Source organism: Dryobates pubescens, chromosome 7 (assembly GCF_014839835.1).
Source record: "Dryobates pubescens isolate bDryPub1 chromosome 7, bDryPub1.pri, whole genome shotgun sequence".
NCBI lineage: Eukaryota > Metazoa > Chordata > Aves > Piciformes > Picidae > Dryobates > Dryobates pubescens.
Window position 1 is genome coordinate 39,252,168 of NC_071618.1, and position 20,711 is coordinate 39,272,878.

Sequence of the window (20,711 nt, forward strand, 5' to 3'; positions counted from 1 at the left end):
CTGGGCACACTGCAGGCTCATGTTCAGCCTACCATCGACCAGCACCCCCAGGTCCCTCTCTACCTGGCTTCTCTCCAGCCACTCTGACCCCAGCCTGTAGCACTGCATGGGGTTGTTGTGGCCAATGTGCAGAACCCAGCACTTGGATGTGTTCAATCTCATGCCGCTGGGCTCTGCCCATCTGCCCAGCCTGTAGAGGTCCCTCTGCAGAGCCTCTCTACCCTCCAGCAGATCAACTCCTGCGCCCAGCTTGGTGTCGTCAGCAAATTTACTGATGATGGACTCGATGCCCTCATCCAGATCATCAATAAAGATGTTAAAGAGCATGGGGCCCAGCACTGATCCTTGGGGCACACCACTAGTGCCTGGCTGCCAGCTGGATGTGGCACCATTCACCACCACTCTCTGGGCTCAGCCCTCCAGCTTCATGGGGAACTTCCTATTTTTCTTTTCAAATCAGTTAAATTAGGGTCATTTTGTACAAGGTGAAATGAATACAGTGAGGGAAACAATAAAATTGGTCAAACTTACTTAGATTTGCTTCAGTACAAGTTAAATGCTGACTTGGTGGCACTTGGTGCCTTGGTCTAGTCATGAGGTCTGTGGTGACAGGTTGGACTCGATGATCTTTGAGGTCTCTTCCAACCTTAGTGATACTGTGATTGGTACAGAGCTGAGCAACAACAGCTGATTCAAACCCTATGCAACAGCTAGCTTTAAAATAACCCTTCTGCACAAAGCACTAGTTGGGAGGTCAGACATTCAGGCCCATGGGTTTAAAAATACAGAGATCCTATAGCACCAAGAAAATACTTAAGTGTCTGGATATTTCTGATACCAGACCCTTGGGTCCAGAGCAGTCTACCACTCTTAAAAAGACTTCCTGGCTGTCAGTGTTATGCTGAAAGAGTGGAAGGTGAACCTGTGTTTTTATGGGGAACCTGATTCTTTCCATATGCATTGAGCACTGGTGATGTCATTATGTGAGCTTGCCTCTGCTTGCTGCAGGCATTGCACTTGGATCTGCTGTCAGAGCTGCTCACGCAATTGCTCTTTAATCTGTTCAGACCGAGTCAGCTGAGCTCATCTGAACTCCAGGTCTTATTTTGACTGCAGCAGGCTAGTGAGCAGTTGCCTGAGTGGTTCAGATATTGTATCCCCTTGGTCTGTTGTCTTTAAGTGTGTCTGGGTCTGGAGAAGGATGTGTCTGTGCCTGTCACAGCTACTAGCCAGTTGCCTGGGGGCATTAGGATGGATTGGATCTACCTTCTGTGGTTTTGCTAATGGGAACACCAGGATGATGCAAATCCATCTTCCTGCTTCAGATTTCCTAGCAATTGACCAAAACATCTGGTTCTTGTTACACACCAGATGCTTTTTTTTCTGGTTGCATTAATGATTGGGAAGAAGATGAAATTCTGAACTTTTTAATCAGTCTGAAACAGCTTTGAGGTGGTTGTGTGGGTTTTTCCCTTCTTTCAGGCAGGAGGGCAATGCAAGCTGATGGGGTGTTTCTCTGAAGAGGAAGCATTCACAGAATGTCACAGAATCACAGCATCACCAAGGTTGGAAAAGACCTCAGAGATCATCAAGTCCAACCTGTCACCACAGACCTCATGACTAGACCATGGCACCAAGTGCCACGTCCAATCCCCTCTTGAACACCTCCAGGGACGGTGACTCCACCACCTCCCTGGGCAGCACATTCCAATGCCCAACAGCTCTCTCAGTGAAGAACTTTCTCCTCACCTTCAGCCTAAACTTCCCCTGGCACAGCTTGAAACTGTGTCCTCTTGTTCTGGTGCTGGTTGCCTGAGAGAAGAGACCAACCCCCACCTGGCTACAACCTCCCTTCAGGGAGTTGTAGACAGCAAGAAGGTCTCCCCTGAGCCTCCTCCTGTCCAGGCCAAGCAACCCCAGCTCCCTCAGCCTCTCCTCATAGGGCTGTGCTCAAGACCTCTCCCCAGCCTCATTGCCCTTCTCTGGACACATTCAAGTGTCTCAATGCTCTTCTTAAACTGAGGGGCCCACAGGTGGACACAGGACTCAAGGTGTGTCCTAACCAGAGCTGAGTCCAGGGGCACATTCACTTCCCTGCTCCTGCTGGCCACACTATTCTTGATGCAGGCCAGGATGCCGTTGGCCTTCTTGGCCAGCTGGGCACACTGCTGGCTCATGTTCAGCTGGCTGTCAGTCAGCACCCCCAGGTTCCCTTCAGCATTTCCTGCTGCAGATTCAGTTGGCAAATGGTCCCTTGGAGTAGCAGTGGGGTGAACTGATTTAGGAGAGTGAAGTTTCACTTTGCTGTAGGTTAACCATAACATTTTTGAAGGAGGGTGGCATGGCTCAAATTTGAGAGAGCGTTGTGCTTCTGCATGCATTAGGACCTTTCCAGAGGCTCCTGCATCCATTTTGAGCAGCAAGATAGGCAAAGCCAGAGCAGTGTGGAAATTCACATGGCTAATAAAGCACACAGAGGAACAAATTTTCTTTTTGGCTTCATCTGTGAAACTGAGAGGAGAGCCTGGCCTTTATGCCTAGTCCCAGATCCAAAGGATGTGTTGCTTTGCAAAGCCAGTGAGGCAAATTTCCTGGGCAGGTGTAGGACTTGCTGTTAGAAGGGGAGAGAGAGGCACTGTGCCATTCAGCAGTGGCTGAGAGAAGGAGAAGCAGGACAGCAAAGACAAGCTGGCACTTTTAAGAAGCACCACTAACATAAAGCCTGCTTTTAAAGTTGCTTGAATAGCAGTAGCAATCATTTGGGCTGGTTTCCTGCATTTGCATCCTCAATTTAAGAAGGATATTGAGACACTTGAACATGTCCAGAGAAGGGCAACAAGGCTGGGGAGAGGTCTTAAGCACAAGCCCTGTGAGGAGAAGCTGAGGGAGCTGGGGTTGTTTAGCCTGGAGAAGAGGAGGCTCAGGGGAGACCTCATTGCTGTCCACAACTCCCTGAAGGGAGGTTGTAGCCAGGTGGGGGTTGGTCTCTTCTCCCAGGCAACCAGCACCAGAACAAGAGGACACAGTCTCAAACTGTGCCAGGGGAGGTTTAGGCTGGAGGAGAATAGAAAGTTCTTCACAGAAAGAGTGATTTGCCGTTTGAATGTGCTGCCCAGGGAGGTGGTGGAGTCACCATCCCTGGAGGTGTTCAAGAGGGGATTGGATATGGCACTTGAAGCCATGGTTTAGTAGTCATGTGTTGGGTGACAGGTTGGACTTGATGATCTCTGAGGTCTTTTCCAACCTTATTGATTCTATGATGCTATGATTGGTAGGGTGAATGATGGAGAAGTGGTGAATGGTAGATGTTACCATCCCAAAGCCAAAGTGTTCCCACTTAGAGTGTGTTAAATAGTTAAGAGTTTTAGAGGAGGCTGCCTCAAGTGCCCAGGAAGTGGGGGGAGGTGGATGGCTCCTCCATTCCTCAGGCTGGACTGATTGAGGCTTTGAGCATGAGTTTTCAGCTTTCTCTCTGCACATTCAGCTGTCACTCGATCCCATCCAAAGCTCTGGGCCTGTAGTGGGTATTTAAAGTTGGATGTCTCCTGTTGTAGAGTGAAATCATCAAATTAGCACCATCCTTTGGAATGACAATACTTTGGCCTCACAGACACCCAGACTTGAAGATTTCTCCAGTATAAGCCAAGGTTTAAAGCAAGGCGTGTTCCACAGTGTGTGTAATGTCAGCTGGGGATGGAGTTGAGGATTAAGTCACCATCTGTTTGGGGCTTTTAATCTTATTTTCACATGAACAGGTGGAGACTTCTCCCTGCTTATACAGCAGTTCTGGAGATGGTTTGGTCTGAAATGTAGGAGTGTCTCCTGCAGAGCTGTTGATCTGGATTCCTTCCAGCTTGTTTTGCTTGATTTTGAATGCCTTGCTGTGCCAGAAGGAAGGCACTCACGTAGATGTCATTTCACTGGAGCATGCTCCTGATTTAAGTCCCTAATCTAATTACATATGGCACTGAAAAATGCTTCCTTGAGAATACTCTGTCCTCAGCGAGCATCACCGTCCTTATGGACCAGCCTGACCCTTTAATCCTTGTTTTGACCTCCCTCTCATGCTGTGATGCTGAATTTGCATTCAAAAGGGACTTCAGCCCTGCCTGCCAATGCCACACATCCAGAAATGGCAACGAGCAGCTTATACTAAGCAGAAGTGTTGCCACAGAGTAACCTGTGTAAGGTGAGGCACAACAAATGATTTGCACATATGTTTTTCATCTACTGCAAATTCAAGGTCAAATGGATTAGTTTAAATCTCCATCACTGAGAGCTGAGCTCATGTTTCTTATCTTGGATTTGTGATTGGCTGTGTATGTCCTCTGTGCCAAGTTCAGGTGATAGGTGGTAACTAATTAAGCTTGGTGAAGGCTCATTTTTCTGAGTCCTTAATAAAGGACAGACAAGAGAGGGCTTGTTGGTTTGATTTTGTTGTTGTTGTTGTTTTTCCTCCACCCCCCATTTTTTTTCCTCCTGGCCACATGTGTCTGAAGCCACTATTGGTGCACTGACAGACAGGTGAGGTTTTGGGAGGGAGTAAAACAGTTGTGTTGGCAGGGCCAGAGCTTGCTTGTAGAGAAGGGCTTAATCTTTGCTGGCAACAAAGCTGGTGAGGGGTTTGGAGCACAAGCCCTGTGAGGAGAGGATGAGGGAGCTGGGCTTGCTTAGCCTGGAGAAAGGAGGCTCAGAGGAGGCCTTCTTGCCCTCTACAACTCCCTGAAGGAAGGTTGTAGCCAGGTGGGGGTTGGTCTCTTCTCCCAGGCAGCCAGCACCAGAACAAGAGGACACAGTCTCAAGCTGCACCAGGGGAGGTTTAGGCTGGATGTTAGGAAGAAGTTCTTCCTAGAAAGAGTGATTGGCCATTGGAATGGGCTGCCCAGGGAGGTGGTGGGGTCACTGTCACTGGGGGTGTTTAGGAAGAGACTTGATGGGGTGCTTGGTGCCATGGTTTAGTTGATTAGATGGTGTTGGGTGATAGGTTGGACTTGATGATCTCGAAGGTCTCTTCCAACCTGGTTTATCCTATCCTATCCTATCCTATCCTATCCTATCCTATCCTATCCTATCCTATCCTATCCTATCCTACCCTACCCTACCCTGTTGTCCTGGTGCCTTTCTCCCCCCTTTTTTTGTTACTGATATTTGCTTTGTAGTATACACTGGGTGTGGAACTGATTTTCAGCAGGGTTGCCTAATGCAAAGGGTCGAAGAGGGGAGGAGTAAGCATGTTCAGAGCTTCACAGATTCATTGAAACATTGATTTTAGTAGTGGATACTTGCAAAGAGCTAACCTACACAGGGTGCTTCATACTCAGCTGGGAAACAGTTGTGTCTGTAAACACAACATTTTTGGTTTCAGATCATTAATTGTTGCTATTAGATCATTGTTCAGCTGCTTCATACCCTGCATGAAGTGAGAAGAATTGACCAGTGGGACAGGTCCATCCAGCATAGGTCTCTGTAGAGCAACTCAGGTGGAGCTGATCCCAGGTAGTGGTCAGCTCAGGTGGACCTGGTTGACCATCTGAGAGGTATTTGCATCACCCACAGAGCCCATCTTACCTATATGTGTTATACATGACATCTGCTAGACTGCTGTTGAGAGCCTTCCAAGGTTGTGGTGTTTGGAAGCAAAACAAGTATCACTAAGACAGCAGCAATTCTTGAATCAAACCCAGCTCCACATACTGACTGTGTGAGCTCCATATTCTCAGTGGGGTAACTCCTGTTTTCTACTTTAGTTTCTACATTGCTGACTTAATTGCAGCCTGGCTAACAGCTCTGGCTGTCTAAATAACTTCACAATCATGTAAAATGATCCTGGCTGCTGTCTGTATCTCGTTGGCTTGGTTTACAACCAAGTATTTTCAAGGTATTTTTCTTCCTTACAGAGTAGAAGCCATCACTTAATGCTGTAGACTGGCTTGTGGGATGAACCCAGCACTCTGCACTGGGTTAGGAACTGGCTGGAGGGCTGAGCCCAGAGAGTGGTGGTGAACGGTGCCACATCCGGCTGGCAGCCAGGCACTAGTGGTGTGCCCCAGGGATCACTGCTGGGTCCCATCCTCTTCAATATCTTTACTGATGATCTGGATGAGGGCATTGAGTCCATCATCAGGAAATTTGCACCAAGCTGGGGGCAGCTGTTGATCTGCTGGAGGGTAGGAGGGCTCATCCAACAGTCAGGTCAGCTTGTCATAGAAGGAGATCAGGCTGGTCAGGCAGGACCTGCCCTTCATAAACCCATGCTGACTTGGCCTGATCCTCTGGTTGTTCTCTGTATGTCATGTAATGGTGCTTGAGATAGAATAGAATAGAATAAACCAGGTTGGAAGAGACCTTCAAGATCATTGTGTCCAACCTATCATCCAACACCACCTAATCAACTAAACCATGCAACCAAGCATCCTGTCAAGCCTTGCCCTGAACACCCCTGATGATCTGTTCCATGACCTTCCCTGGTACTGTGGTCAGACTGACAGGTCTATAGTTTCTTAGATCTTCCTTTCTTCCTTTCTTGTAGGTGGGTGTTAGATTTGCTACTCTCCAGTCCATTGGGACCTCCCCAGTTAGCCAGGACCTCAGGTAAACAATAGAAAGTGGCTTGACTCTACACTTTCTCTTGCTGAACTTCATGAGGTTTGTCTCTGCCTGACTCTCCTGCCTGTCCTGGCTACAGGAATGTTCCATACCATATGACAGCATGCCCAGTACATAAACTATGGTGGAGGCTGGCTGGGGCCAGCTGCTGTGTGAGGACTGGCTGGGCATGAGCCAGCAGATGGTGAGCAATTGCATCATGCATCACTTGCCTTCAAAAAAGAGTAATAACTATTTCTCTCCCTTTGTTATCTCCCTTTTCATTGCTACTACTGCCTGCTACTGGTATTATTATTACATTTTATTTCAATTAATAAACTGTTCTTATCTCAACCCACAAGTTTTGTGGGGTTTTTTCCTTCCACAATTCTCCTTCCCATCCCACTGAGGTGCAGAGGAGTGATGGAGCAGCTGCATGGTGCTTAGATGCCGACAGGGATTAAACTAGTGCAATGGTGTGTCACATCAGGCTCAGCACCAATCCCTCCTGACTTAGACACTTAGATAAAACACTGCAGTTAGGATGTTGCCCATGGCTCCTTCAGTAACCACTGCAAGAAGAACAGGGAGGCTGAGTTCTTCCCTAATGATGTTCCTTTGCCCCAGTGAATACTGTAAAAGAGTACAGAGAAGCAGACTTCTCACTTGGGCTTCTTCATCAGCTGGCTAAAGAAAAGTGTGTATGTGTGTGTCAGAATAAACCCACCCACAGCTCACCTCAGAGTGTAATTGTCTGTAGAGCTGGCCTGGGTTACCTGGTTTGGAGGCTTTGAACTGGAGGAGACCTTATTGCTGTCTACAACTACCTGAGGGGAGGTTGTAGCCAGGTGGGGGTTGGTCGAGACCTCTCACCAGCCTCGTTGCCCTTCTCTGGACATGGTGAAAGGTCTCAATAGGCTTCTTAAATTGAGGGGCCCAGAAGTGGACACAGGACTCAAGGTGTGGCCTAACCAGTGCTGAGTATAGGGGCAGAATGACCTCTCTGCTCCTTCTGGCCACACTGTTCCTGATACAGGCCAGGATGCCATTGGCCTTCTTGGTCACCTGGGCACACTGCTGGCTCTGCTTGTCCAGAGAAGGGCAACAAAGTTGGTGAGGAGTTTGGAACACAAGCCCTATGAGGAGAGGCTGAGGGAGCTGGGGTTGTTTAGCCTGGAGAAGAGGAGGCTCAGGGGTGACCTTATTACTCTCTACAACTACCTGAAGGGAGGTTGTAGACCGGTGGATGTTGGTCTCTTCTCCCAGGCAGCCAGTACTAGAACAAGAGGACACAGTCTCAGGCTGCACCAGGGGAGGTTTAGGCTGGATGTTAGGAAGAAGTTCTATTACAGAGAGAGTGATTGCCCATTGGAATGGGCTGCCTGGGGAGATGGTGGAGTGACCATCATTGGAGGTGTTCAGGAGGAGACTTGATGGGGTGCTTGGTGCTATGGGTTAGTTGTTTGGGTGGTGTTGGATTGGTTGATGGGTTGGACGCAGTGATCTTGAAGGTCTCTTCCAACCTGGTTTATTCTATGTATTCTCATGTATTTTAGTTTAAAAAGTACTCTAGGATGATGCCAGTGGCTCCCTCAGCTGCAGATGATTTCTAGGTTAATGATCCATGATGAGTGGCTTAGTGGCTGAGCATCAAATGGATGCCCATGAATTGTACAGGAAAAACTTGCAGGTGGACTAGTATCTGTGGGTTGATGGCTCCACGAGGTCTGACAAATTGCAAGGGGCATCATCTTGCTCATGCAATGCAAACTGAAGTTTTTGGATGCTATTTAAAAATCTCAGGAGACCTTTAGCTTACTATCTAGGTTAAACGTGAGTGGGTAAGCTTGTCCCCTGCTTTTTGTCCATCTCTCTGAGAAGTAGAGTGTTCCCCAGGTGAGTGTAGAGAGAGAAGTAGAGTGGTCCTTGGTGTTCCCCCAGGATCAGTGCTGGGCCCCATCTTGTTCAATATCTTATTGATGATCTGGGTGTGGGGATTGAGTCCATCATCAGTAAATTTGCAGATGACACCAAGCTGGGGGCAGGAGTTGATCTGTTAGAGGGTAGGAGAGCTCTGCAGAGGGACCTGGACAGGCTGGACAGATGGGCAGAGTCCAAGGGCATGAGGTTGAACACATCCAAGTGCCAGGTTCTACAGACTGGTCACAAGAACCCCATGCAGTGCTACAGGCTGGGGTCAGAGTGGCTGGAGAGAAGCCAGGCAGAAAGGAATCTGGGGACACTGATTGACAGTAGGCTGAACATGAGCCAGCAGTGTGCCCAGGGGGCCAAGAAGGCCAATGGCATCCTGGCCTGGGTCAGGAATAGTGTGGCCAGCAGGAGCAGGGAAGTTGTTGTGCCCCTATCCTCAGCACTGGTTAGGCCACACCTTGAGTCCTGTGTCCAGTTCTGGGCCCCTCAGTTTAGGAAAGATGTTGAGTTGCTGGAAGGTGTCCAGAGAAGGGCAACAAAGCTGGGGAGGGGTTTGGAGCACAGCCCTGTGAGGAGAGGCTGAGGGAGCTGGGGTTGCTTAGCCTGGAGAAGAGGAGGCTCGGGGGAGACCTTGTTGCTCTCTACAACTACTTGAAGGGAGGTTGTAGCCAGGTGGGGGTTGGTCTCTTCTCCCAGGCAACCAGCACCAGAACAAGAGGACACAGTCTCAAGCTGCACCAGGAGAGGTTTAGGCTGGATGTTAGGAAGAAAATCTTCACTGAGAGAGTCGTTTGTCATTGGAATGTGCTGCCTGGGGAGGTGGTGGAGTCACCATCCCTGAAGGTGTTCAAGAGGGGATCGGATGTGGCACTTGGTGCCATGGTCTATCGTGAGGTCTTGGGTAACAGGTTGGACTTGATGATCTTTGCGGTCTCTTCCAACCTTGGTGATACTGTGATACTGTGAGGTGTTTAGGAAGAGACTGGATGGGGTGCTTGTTGCCATGGTTTAGTTGATCAGATGGTGTTGGGTGATAGGTTGGACTTGATGATCTCAAAGGTCTTTTTCAACCTGGTTAATTTCTATTCTATTCTATTCTATTCTATTCTATTCTATTCTATTCTATTCGGTGCCATGGTTTAGTTGTTTAGGTGGGTTGGATTGTTTGATGGGTTGGACACGATGATCTTGACGGTCTCTTCCAACCTGGTCTGGTCTATTCTATTCTATTCTATTCTATTCTATTCTATTCTATTCTATTCTATTGGGATTCCTGATGTTGAATGGGGCTTGTCACTGTTCCTCTGTGGATCTTGGCAGCAGGGCTGTGCTAAGGGCTGATACCCAGAAATATTTTGCACCTTCAGGCTGTGACTCCAGTGGGCTCTCGTGCAGTGTTAAGCACTGGCAATGTTTCTTCACAGACTGGTTCTTAAAGCTGTGTGTAGTTTGATGGCTTTGTGGTCTTGGAAAGCTGATTTATGAGGTGTAGCTTTATGTTTGTTTGTGTATGGAGTTTATGATGTGAAACAAAATGCATGGTTTTCATAGAGGCCAAAGGGAACAGCTCAGCTCCCAGTCTCCAAATAGCATCCCAGACATTTTGTTGACAGCTGGTAAAACATGCTGCTAATATAGCAGTAGTTATTGCACATTAGCAGCTACACATCAGCTGTCTTGAATCTCTTTGGCATGCTCTAATAAATACCACTTTAAAGCTCAAGGCAGATTTCTCCAGCACACAGCAAACCTAACCTAGAGGGAGATGGTGAAAGTTTGTAACTCACCCCATGGCTGGGCCAGGGGAAGCTGGTGGTGTTATTTGTCCAAAGCCTGCATTAATGCTGAGGATTAAGGCCTCTTGCTCACAGCACTTCTGCAGCTTTAAATAATCTCACAGAAAATGCTTTGCCCTAGCAAGTGTCTTTGGCATTCCCAAGCCCTTGTGAGCAAAGCTAAGGGCAGCAACTCGGTGGCTTATCTTTCCCTGAGCTTGCTCTTGTGTAAGTCCAGCTCTGTTGATTGCAGGGGGAAGATACAGAGTTTCCAGAACCTTGTCTACAAAGCATTAGCATCCTTGATTGGTGTTTCATCAAGGACCATGTGGTTCTTCACACCTTCACTAGCTGTGCAAGGTCTGTCTTAACACAACATGCTTCCCATGAGCTCTTCTCTTTCTTCTGCTTTCTCTTGTACCTAGAAAAACCTCCTCCTTCCACTGTCCCTCTCTTAAACTGGGCCAAAAGATGAGCATCACAATCCATATGCAACCAGTTCATCTGTGGCAAAGCAAAAGGAAAGGAGAGAGACACAGCCAGAGGTTGCAGACTTCTCTTCCTCCTTCACTGCCTTTTGTGGATCAATGTTCTTATGGCCTTCTGTGGGAAGTGCTGCAAGATACTTGAGCCCCATTCCTGTAGCCTCAGAGGTGGAAAGCAGTCTGAGCCAGAACCAAGCTAATGAGACTCTGTGCATCTCACCAAGATTTTGAATCTCCTGTATCCTAGCTGGCTCCATGCCCCTTGAGCTGTAGAAGCAAAGGAGAAGTGTAGAAGTAAATCTTGTACACACTCCTGTTTCCATTGCCCCTTGTCCTGCCATTGGGCATCATGAAGAAGAGCCTGACTCCATCCTCTTGGCACTCACCCTTTACATATTTATAAACATCAATGAGGTCACCCCTAAGTCTCCTCCAAGCTAAAGAGCCCCAACTCCCTCAGTCTCTCCTCATAAGGAAGATGGTCCACTCCCTAAATCATTTTTGTGGCTCTGTGCTGGACTCTTTCAAGCAGTTCCCTGAGGTCCTTCTTGAACTGAGGGGCCCAGAACTGGACACAATATTCCAGATGTGGCCTCACCAGGGCAGAATAGAGAGGAAGGAGAACCCCTCTCGACCTACTGACCACACCCCTTCTAATACACCCCAGGATACCATTGGCCTTCTTGGCCACAAGAGCACATTGCTGGCTCATGGTCATCTTTCCACCCACTAGGACCCCCAGCTCCCTTTCTTTATCTCCTGGTCCTCCCAGTAGCTGCAGTCTGAGGGCTCTGCCTGTGCTGGCAAACTCTCCCAAGGTTGCTCTCATATCCTTCCTCACTGTGTGTGGCTTGATGTGAGCAGCACATGTGTGCCTTGGGGGTGTCTCTGAGGTCTTTGAGTCATCCTGCCATGGAGGTTTTTCACCGTTGCTGTGTCCACAAGGCCAGAGTCCCTACAGTCCCATACAAGCAGATGACTGGGTGGCTTCTTTGGTTTGAGGAGTCTTTCCAGCACTTGATAAATGTTAATTGTGGGTGTTTGAGAAACTCTAGCCCATGTTGCTCTTTTTCCACTGTGTCCCAAAGCTGACCTGCCAGCTGGCTGCTGACAAGTTATTCCTTCAGCTCCAGCAAGGACGAGCTTCAGCTTCAGCTGATTACCAGCCTTGCTAGGAGAGGATCAGACCAGGAAATTCCAACACCCTCATCTCTTTCACTTCCACAGGAGTACAGTTCTCCTCATCTTACTAGAATAGGAAACTTCTTTTGAAGACAAGGCAATTCTGGAAAACCTCATTAATGGCAGCAGTAGCAGCACCTTCTGCTCCCTGGGTATCAATCATCTCTGTTCAGCATTTGACTTTAGCAGCACGTTTCAGTTCTACTTTGCCCTCAAGTGAAATGCCTTGCTAGGGCACCATAGAATCATATTTTCCCACAGGTGGCTGAGCAGGTAACTTTGTGAAATGCTTGTGCTAAAGTGCTGCCATTTCTCCACCCTGAAGAAGAGCATCAGAGCATTGCCCATGACAGGGAACCCTGGCAGGCTGGACAGATGGGCAGAGGCCAAGGGCATGAGATTGAACACATCCAAGTGCTGGGTTCTGCACATTGGCCACAGCACCCCCATGCAGTGCTGCAGGCTGGGGTCTGAGTGGCTGGAGAGCAGCCAGGCAGAGAGGGACTTGGGGGTACTGGTTGATAGTTGGCTGAACATGAGCCAGCAGTGTGCCCAAGTGACATCCTGGCCTGTATTGGGAATAGTGTGGCCAGCAGGAGCAGGGAGGTCATTCTGCCCCTGGACTCAGCACTGGTTAGGCCAAACCTTGAGTCCTGTGACCAGTTCTGGGCTCCTCAGTTTAGGAAAGATGCTGAATTGCTGGAGCATGTCCAGAGAAGGGCATCAAAGTTGGTGAGGGGTTTGGAGCACAAGCCCTCTGAGGAGAGGCTGAGGGAGCTGGGGTTGCTTAGCCTGGAGAAGAGGAGGCTCAGGGGAGACCTTCTTGCTCTCTACAACTACCTGAAGGGAGGTTGTAGCCAGGAGGGGGTTGGTCTCTTCTGCCAGGTATCCAGCACTAGAACAAGAGGACACAGTCTCAAGCTGCACCAGGGGAGGTTTAGGCTGGATGTTAGGAAGAAGTTCTTCTCAGAAAGAGTGATTGCCCATTGGAATGTGCTGCCCAGGGAGGTGATGGAGTCACCATCACTGGAGGTGTTTAAGAAGAGATTGGATGGGGTGCTTGGTGCCATGGTTTAGTTGATTAGATGGTGTTGGGTGAGAGGTTGGACTTGATGATCTCAAAGTTCTTTTCCAACATGGTCTGGTCTGGTCTGGTCTGGTCCATGCTATGCTATGCTATGCTATGCTATGCTATTCTATTCTATATGAAGTGGGAATAGGAGTGCAATGACTGAACAGAATGTGAGTGTACCGGGGAGCAGAAACTGATTTTGTAAACATCCCTGATACACAAATCCACACACCCACAAACCAAAATACCTAGAAGCACTGCCTGGCAGTTCCTTTTCCCCTGAGATCACTAAATTCTCCTCTTGTGACCCACATTCACCTTAGAAGTGCACCTAAAGACAGCCAGTTTTTACCCTTATTTGGCTCTTTGTTTTCCTTGCCCCCTTAGGAAAGGCAAAATAACAATCCAGCAGTATCAGCAGCCCAGTCTGCATCTTTGCAACGATTTCCTCCCACACAGACTTCTACAATTAGGAGCATTGACACCAAGTTATTGGAATTTGCTGCCTGTTGTGGTTTTTTTTCTCTTCTCCTTGTGATTAAAAGGCTCAGCTTCAGAGCACGGGCCCCGGCTGTATGAGCTGCTTTGTTTATCCCTGTCAGGATGGGGCTGGAGGGGAAGGGAGCACACACCAAAACAGTGGGCAAGCTCAACTGGGAAATGTTTGAATATTTAAAATGTCAGAGCCCTTTTTATTATTTCTTTAATATGATGCAGCCATAAGGGCTCACATTTAACCTCTGGAGCCTGTGGGCTTCTGTTTAAGATTAAAGCCAGCTTTTCTGCCAGTGATGGCTGGGCCATCTGCTGCTCTTCCCTAGTCTTCACAGCCTGGTGGCTAAATCAGGAGGAGTCACTCAGCCATCCTCAGCATCTGCCGTTTGTGCTTTCTCCTTGACCTTTCACAAAACTGACTTCTTTTTTTGGCAGAACTTAGGGGTTTACACTATCCAGCTGAAGAGACAGACTTAGTAGCATAGAATCAGTCAGGGTTGGAAGGGACCACAAGGATCATCTAGTTCCAACCCATCTGCCATGGGCAGGGACACCCCACACTAGATCAGTCTGGCCAGCCTGGGCTTAAACACCTCCAGGGATGGGGCCCCAACCACTTCCCTGGACAACCCATTCCAGGGCTTCACCACTCTCAGGGGAAGAACTTCCTCCTCACCTCCAGCCTGAATCTCCCCACCTCCAGCTTCATTCCATTCCCCCTAGTCCTATCACTGCCTGATAGCCTGAGAAGTCCCTCCCCAGCCTTTTTGGAGGCCCCCTTCAGATCCTGGAAGGCCACAATTAGGTCAGATTCCCTATGCATTTTGAATAGCATCTTTGTTCCAAAATGTCTCTTGGCTCCTGTGTAATGAAAGCCTGACACTGAAAAAAGGTGGTTTAAGTTGATGCTGAGTATTGATTGATAGTCAAAATACAGTAGGACAGTTGAGCTTCTGTGCTGTCTTATGACATTCCAACCTAGCCTGGTCTTCTCTTCTCTTCTCTTCTCTTCTCTTCTCTTCTCTTCTCTTCTCTTCTCTTCTCTTCTCTTCTCTTCTCTTCTCTTCTCTTCTCTTCTCTTCTCTTCTCTTCTCTTCTCTTCTCTTCTCTTCTCTTCTCTTCTCTTCTCTTCTCTTCTCTTCTCTTCTCTTCTCTTCTCTTCCCTTCTCTTCCCTTCTCTTCCCTTCTCTTCCCTTCTCTCTCTTCTCTTCCCTTCTCTCTCTTCTCTACCCTTCCCTCTGTTCTCTACCCTTCCCTCTGTTCTCTACCCTTCCCTCTGTTCTCTACCCTTCCCTCTGTTCTCTACCCTTCCCTTCTCTACCCTTCCCTTCTCTACCCTTCCCTTCTCTACCCTTCCCTTCTCTACCCTTCCCTTCTCTACCCTTCCCTTCTCTACCCTTCCCTTCTCTACCCTTCCCTTCTCTACCCTTCCCTTCTCTACCCTTCCCTTCTCTACCCTTCCCTTCTCTACCCTTCCCTTCTCTACCCTTCCCTTCTCTACCCTTCCCTTCTCTACCCTTCCCTTCTCTACCCTTCCCTTCTCTACCCTTCCCTTCTCTACCCTTCCCTTCTCTACCCTTCTCTACCCTTCTCTACCCTTCTCTACCCTTCTCTACCCTTCTCTACCCTTCTCTACCCTTCTCTACCCTTCTCTACCCTTCTCTACCCTATTAGCACCTCATGACATGAAGGGGAGGAAGAATAAAGCCACTCAAACATTTCTGGAAACCTTTCTGGAGCTATTCTTCCGTGGATGAAATTTTGCTCTCAGAGTGCCTCCATTTGAAAGCATTTCACTGTAGTGATGCATTTAGGTTTTGACCAAAAATTTTCAGGCAGCTCTTATTTCTCAAGCTGCTTTCCACCCGGGGGCAAGCAGCTGGTGTGGTGATGACAATAGCCAAAGTAGGAAACAGACTGTGAATTGGTCCAGTTCCTCAAGGAAAGCCTTTCCTTTTGGTGTTTGGCACATTATATATATATACACACCCCACATGTAAAACCTTGGCCTGAAATCTGACAGGGATGGTCCTTAAAGTGGTCTTGCTTGGTGGCACAGGCCTCAGGATCGCAGGATGTTAGAGGTTAGAAGGGACCTCTGGAGCATCAAGTCCAACCCCTCTGCCAGAGCAGGACCACAGAATCTAGTGCAGGTCACACAGGAATGACTTTATAGAATCAATAAGGTTGGAAGAGACCTCAAGGATCATCAAGTCCAACCTGTCACCCAACACCTCATGTCTACTAAACAATGGCACCAAGTGCCACGTCCAATCCCCTCTTGAACACCTCCAGGGACGGTGACTCCACCACCTCCCTGGGCAGCACATTCCAATGGCTAACAACTCTCTCAGTGAAGAACTTTCTCCTCACCCTGAGCCTAAACTTCCCCTGGTTCAGCTTGAGACTGTGTCCTCTTGTTCTGGTGCTGGTTGCCTGATGGGTCTTGAAAGTCTCCAGAGGAGGAGACTCCACAACCTCTCTGGGCAGCCTGCTTCAGTGCTCTGTGACCCTCACAGTGAAGAAGTTCCTCCTCTTGTTGAGGTGGAACCTCCTGTGCTGTAGTTTATATCCATTGCTGCTTGTCCTATCACAGGGTGCAACTGAGCAGAGCCTGTCCCCTTCCTCTTGATACCCAACCCTCAGATATTTATGAACATTTATTTGATCCCCTCTCAGTCTTCTCTTCTCCAGACTAAAAAGCCCCAGGGCTCTCAGCCTCTCCCCACAGGGCAGTGCTCCAGTCCCTTAATCATCCTGGTAGCTCTCTGTTGGGATTCTCTCCAGCAGATCCCTGTCCCTCTTGAACTGGTGAGCTCAGAACTGGATGTAATATTCCATGTGAGGTCTCACCAGGGCAGAGAAGAGGGAGAGGAGAACCTCCCTTGATCTGCTGGACACACTCCTCTTAATGCAGCCCAGGATCCCTTTGGCCTTGGCCACGAGGGCACATTGATGTCCCATGGATAACTTGCTGTCCACCAGGACTCCCAGGTTCTTCTCCATGGGGCTGCTCTCCAGCAGATCACCTCCTAACCTGTGCTGGTGCAGTTTATTATCCCTTTCCAGGTGCAGGACTGTGCACTGATCCTTGTTGAAGCTCATTAGGTTCCACTCTGCCCAGCTCTCCAGTCTGCCCAAGCCTCACTGCATGGCTGCACAGCCTTTAGGTGTCTCAGCCAAGCCTCCCAGTTTGGTGTCATTAGCAAACTTGCTGAGCAGACACTCTGTCCCCTCATCAGTGTCATTGATGAAGATGTTGAACAGGACTGGAGCCAGCACTGATCCCTGATGAAGCTGCTGAGGCAGAGAAATGGCAGGTGGGATTTCAAGGCTGCTGGGCTGTGATGGTTTGCTTTCTCAGCTTCTGCCATAAACCAGAGCCAGATGAGTTGGTGTGTCTTTGCTAAGAGACTGGAAGCTGCTCCTGCAAAAGCACAATTCCTGCTCTACATCTGTTATGTAGAAGTGCTGGACTAGTAATAGATGTCTGTTAAATCACTGCTATCATTTCAGAGGCTTTCCTCTGTGGTTTGCAGACCATTTCCCAAAGCCAGCTCAGATCCATTGTATTTTTTGTCTGTTTTAATAAATGCTCTCAAGATAAACATTCATTTTTTCTCCTGGCTTTTGTGAGAGCCAAATGGCAAGATGACAGACCTGCCAGCCATGCAAATGTAGACTTTTCTGTCAAGAAGGAGCACAACTATATGGCAGCAATGTGTGGCTGCAAACTGACCATGCTATGGGGAGCAGGCAGGAAAACTGACCTCTCCTAGCCTTGCTCTGGCAAGAGCTCAGCCTCTCATTTTGCCTGTCTGGCTTTCATCCAACTGCTGTGTTGTCACTCTTCTTTTTTCCATACCCAGGCTGATATCATGAGGATTTGCATGGAAACTGTTGTCCACAGCTCCTCTCAGTGCCAGAATTACAGCAGCCTCCTGTTCTTGATAGAAAAAAGATGTCCAGTCTCCAGATGGACAAAGTTCATGGGGTGAGTACTTTGTTAGCCTCCATGCAGTGCCCAGTTTGAGGTCTTCAGCCAATTTGGTGAAACTAGAGAAGGAGAAGACCCAAACCTTTATTTATTTATATGGTATGTGAGTGCATACACATTTACTGGGTGAGTGTTTCTCTGCTGCTTCTGTTTGCAGTCCCCATGGGACCTGTTTGCTGATGACACCAAGCTGTGTGGTGCAGCAGACAGGCTGGAGGGAAGGGATGCCCTCCAGAGGGACCTTGACAGGCTGGAGAGGTGGGCACAAGCCAACCTCAGGAGCTGCAACAAGACCAAGGGCAGGGTCCTGCGTCTGGGTCGAGGCAATCCCAGGCACAAATCCAGGCTGGGCAGTGCCTGGCTGGAAAGCAGCCCTGAGGAGAGAGACTTGGGGGTGCTGCTGGAGGAGAAGCTCAACAGGAGCTCTCAGCATGCACTTGCAGCCCAGAAAGCCAATCGGATCCTGGGCTGCAGCAAGAGAAGTGCGGCCAGCAGGGCAAGGGAGGTGATTCTCCCCCTCTACTCAGCTCTGGGGAGACACCACCTGGAGTACTGCCTCCAGTTCTGGAGCCCCTATTCCAAGAGGGATCTGGAGGTGCTGGAAGGTGTCCAGAGAAGGGCCATGAGGATGATCAGAGGGCTGGAGCACCTCTCCTATGAGAGGGACTCATAGGGGAGGGACTTCTCAGGATATCAGGTAGTGATAGGACTAGGGGGAATGGAATGAAGCTGGAGGTGGGGAGATTCAGGCTGGAGGTGAGGAGGAAGTTCTTCCCCGTGAGAGTGGTGAAGCCCTGGAATGGGTTGTCCAGGGAGGGGGTTGAGGGTCCATCCCTGGAGGTGTTTAGGCCCAGGCTGGATGAGGCTCTGGCCAGCCTGATCTAGTGTGGGGTGTCCCTGCCCATGGCAGGGGGGTTGGAACTAGAAGATCCTTGTGGTCCCTTCCAACCCTGACTGGTTCTATGATTCTATGACCTTGCCACTGCCACCTGGATGATCCCATCCCTTTTTGGACTGTGTGAACAAAAGACCCCAGGATGATTAGTCATCCCCAAAGTGAGCAGAGATGCCTTTGTTTTGGGACCCTACAACTATCAGCTACTGTGTCAAACTCTCAGTGGAATGGAATGGAATGGAATGGAATGGAATGGAATGGACCAGGTTGAAAGAGACCCTCAAGATCATCATAGATTCAGGCAAGCATCATTAATTGATTCTAAGTTATGCTGAACTTGTTGGGTGCAGTGTCCAGTCCCTTTGGGAATTAACTTATTGGTTTAAAGGAAGTTGGCTGCAGGCTTTACCAGCTGAAATAAATCATTCCTCCTCCATCTAGCAGCAGCTAAAGGGAGGTTTGAGAAACAGCAGGACTAATAGAATGAAAATCTATTCAAATCTTCATGCCCTCTGCTTTGGGCACCCTCACTTGGTACCCTGAAAAGGGGGCTGCATTAAGATGGGTCCTGAATCATATTGAGATATGCTGGATAGATGGACTGCAGTGCTAATAGTACTGTCAGTCATCCAGAGGAAGGAAGCTGATGGATAGGCCTTGTGCCTCTTGCCCCTTCTAGCATATTCAGTTGCTGGCCAAAGCTTTGGGAAAGATAAACTGCTTTTAACCAAAGCTTGCAGGGTTTGGAGCACAGCCCTATGAGGAAAGGCTGAGAGAGTTGGGGTTGCTTAGCCTGGAGAGGAAGAGGCTCAGAGGAGACCTTATTGCTGTCTACAACTACCTGAAAGGAGGTTGTAGCCAGGTGGGAGTTGGTCTCTTCTCCCAGGCAACCAGCACCAGAACATGAGGACACAGTCTCAAGCTGCACCAGGGGAGGTTTAGGCTGGAGGTTAGGAAGAAGCCCTTCACAGAAAGAGTGATTGGCCATTGGAATGTGCTGCTCAGGGAGGTGGTGGAGTCACCATCACTGGAGGTGTTTAGGAAGAGACTGGATGGGGTGCTTGGTGCCATGGTTCAGTTGATTAGATGGTGTTGGGTGATAGGTTGGATTAGATTTTGAAGGTCTTTTCCAACCTGGCTTGTTCTGTTCTGTTCTGTTCTGTTCTGTTCTATTCTATTCTATTCTATTCTATTCTATTCTATTCTATTCTATTCTATTCTGTTCTGTTCTGTTCTGCTCTGTTCTACTGACACAAGCTGTTGCTGTGCAGCAAGATTGAACCTACCTGGCGTGTCGGCTGCTCCTTTGGAAACTAAGCTGCAGTCCAAGCTGCAAACAAGTAGCAGTGTGGTGTTCCCACCTGATGAAACTTGAAGGAGCCAATGCAGGAATGTGGACCAGAGAACTAGCTCAATAAAAATCAAGACCTCCTTTAGTAGTGGGTTTTGTGTAAGCCACAGTAATTTCAGCTTTTAAAGGCCTGGTTTCAGACCATTTTTTCCTATTTAGCTCACTAGCTGCTTTAACCAGAGCTGACTAAGCTGCTGACTCTGTGCTGTGAAACCTCAGCAACCTGGATCAGAAGCTGAAGTGACTTACTGCCAGCATCATGCTGGAAGTTACTAGCTGTTGTGTAGCAACATTCAAAACATATCTAAGTGCTGGGTTCTACACATTGACCACAGCAACCCCATGCAGTGCTACAGGCTGGGGTTAGAGTGGCTGGAGAGCAGCCAGGCAGAAAGGGACCTGGGGGTACTGATTGACAGCTGGCTGAACATGAGCCAGCAGAGTGCCCAGGGGGCCAAGAAGGCCAATGGCATCCTGGCCTGCATCAGGAATAGTGTGGCCAGCAGGAGCAGGGAAGTCATTGTGCCCCTGGACTCAGCACTGGTTAGGCCACACTTTGAGTCCTGTGTCCAGTTCTGGGCCCCTCAGCTTAGGAAAGATGTTGAGTTGCTGGAAGGTGTCCAGAGAAGGGCAACAAAGCTGGGGAGGGGTTTGGAGCACAGCCCTGTGAGGAGAAGCTGAGGGAGCTGGGGTTGCTTAGCCTGGAGAAGATGAGGCTCAGAGGAGACCTTCTTGCTGTCTACAACTCCCTGAAGGGAGGTTGTAGCCCGGTGAGGGCTGGTCTCTTCTCCCAGGCAACCTGTGTCAGAACAAGAGGACACAGTCTTAAGCTGTGCCAGGGGAGGTTTAGGCTGGAGGTTAGAAAGAAGTTCTTCCCAGGAAGAGAAATTGACCATTGGAATGTGCTGCCCAGGGAGGTGGTGGAGTCACCATCACTGGAGG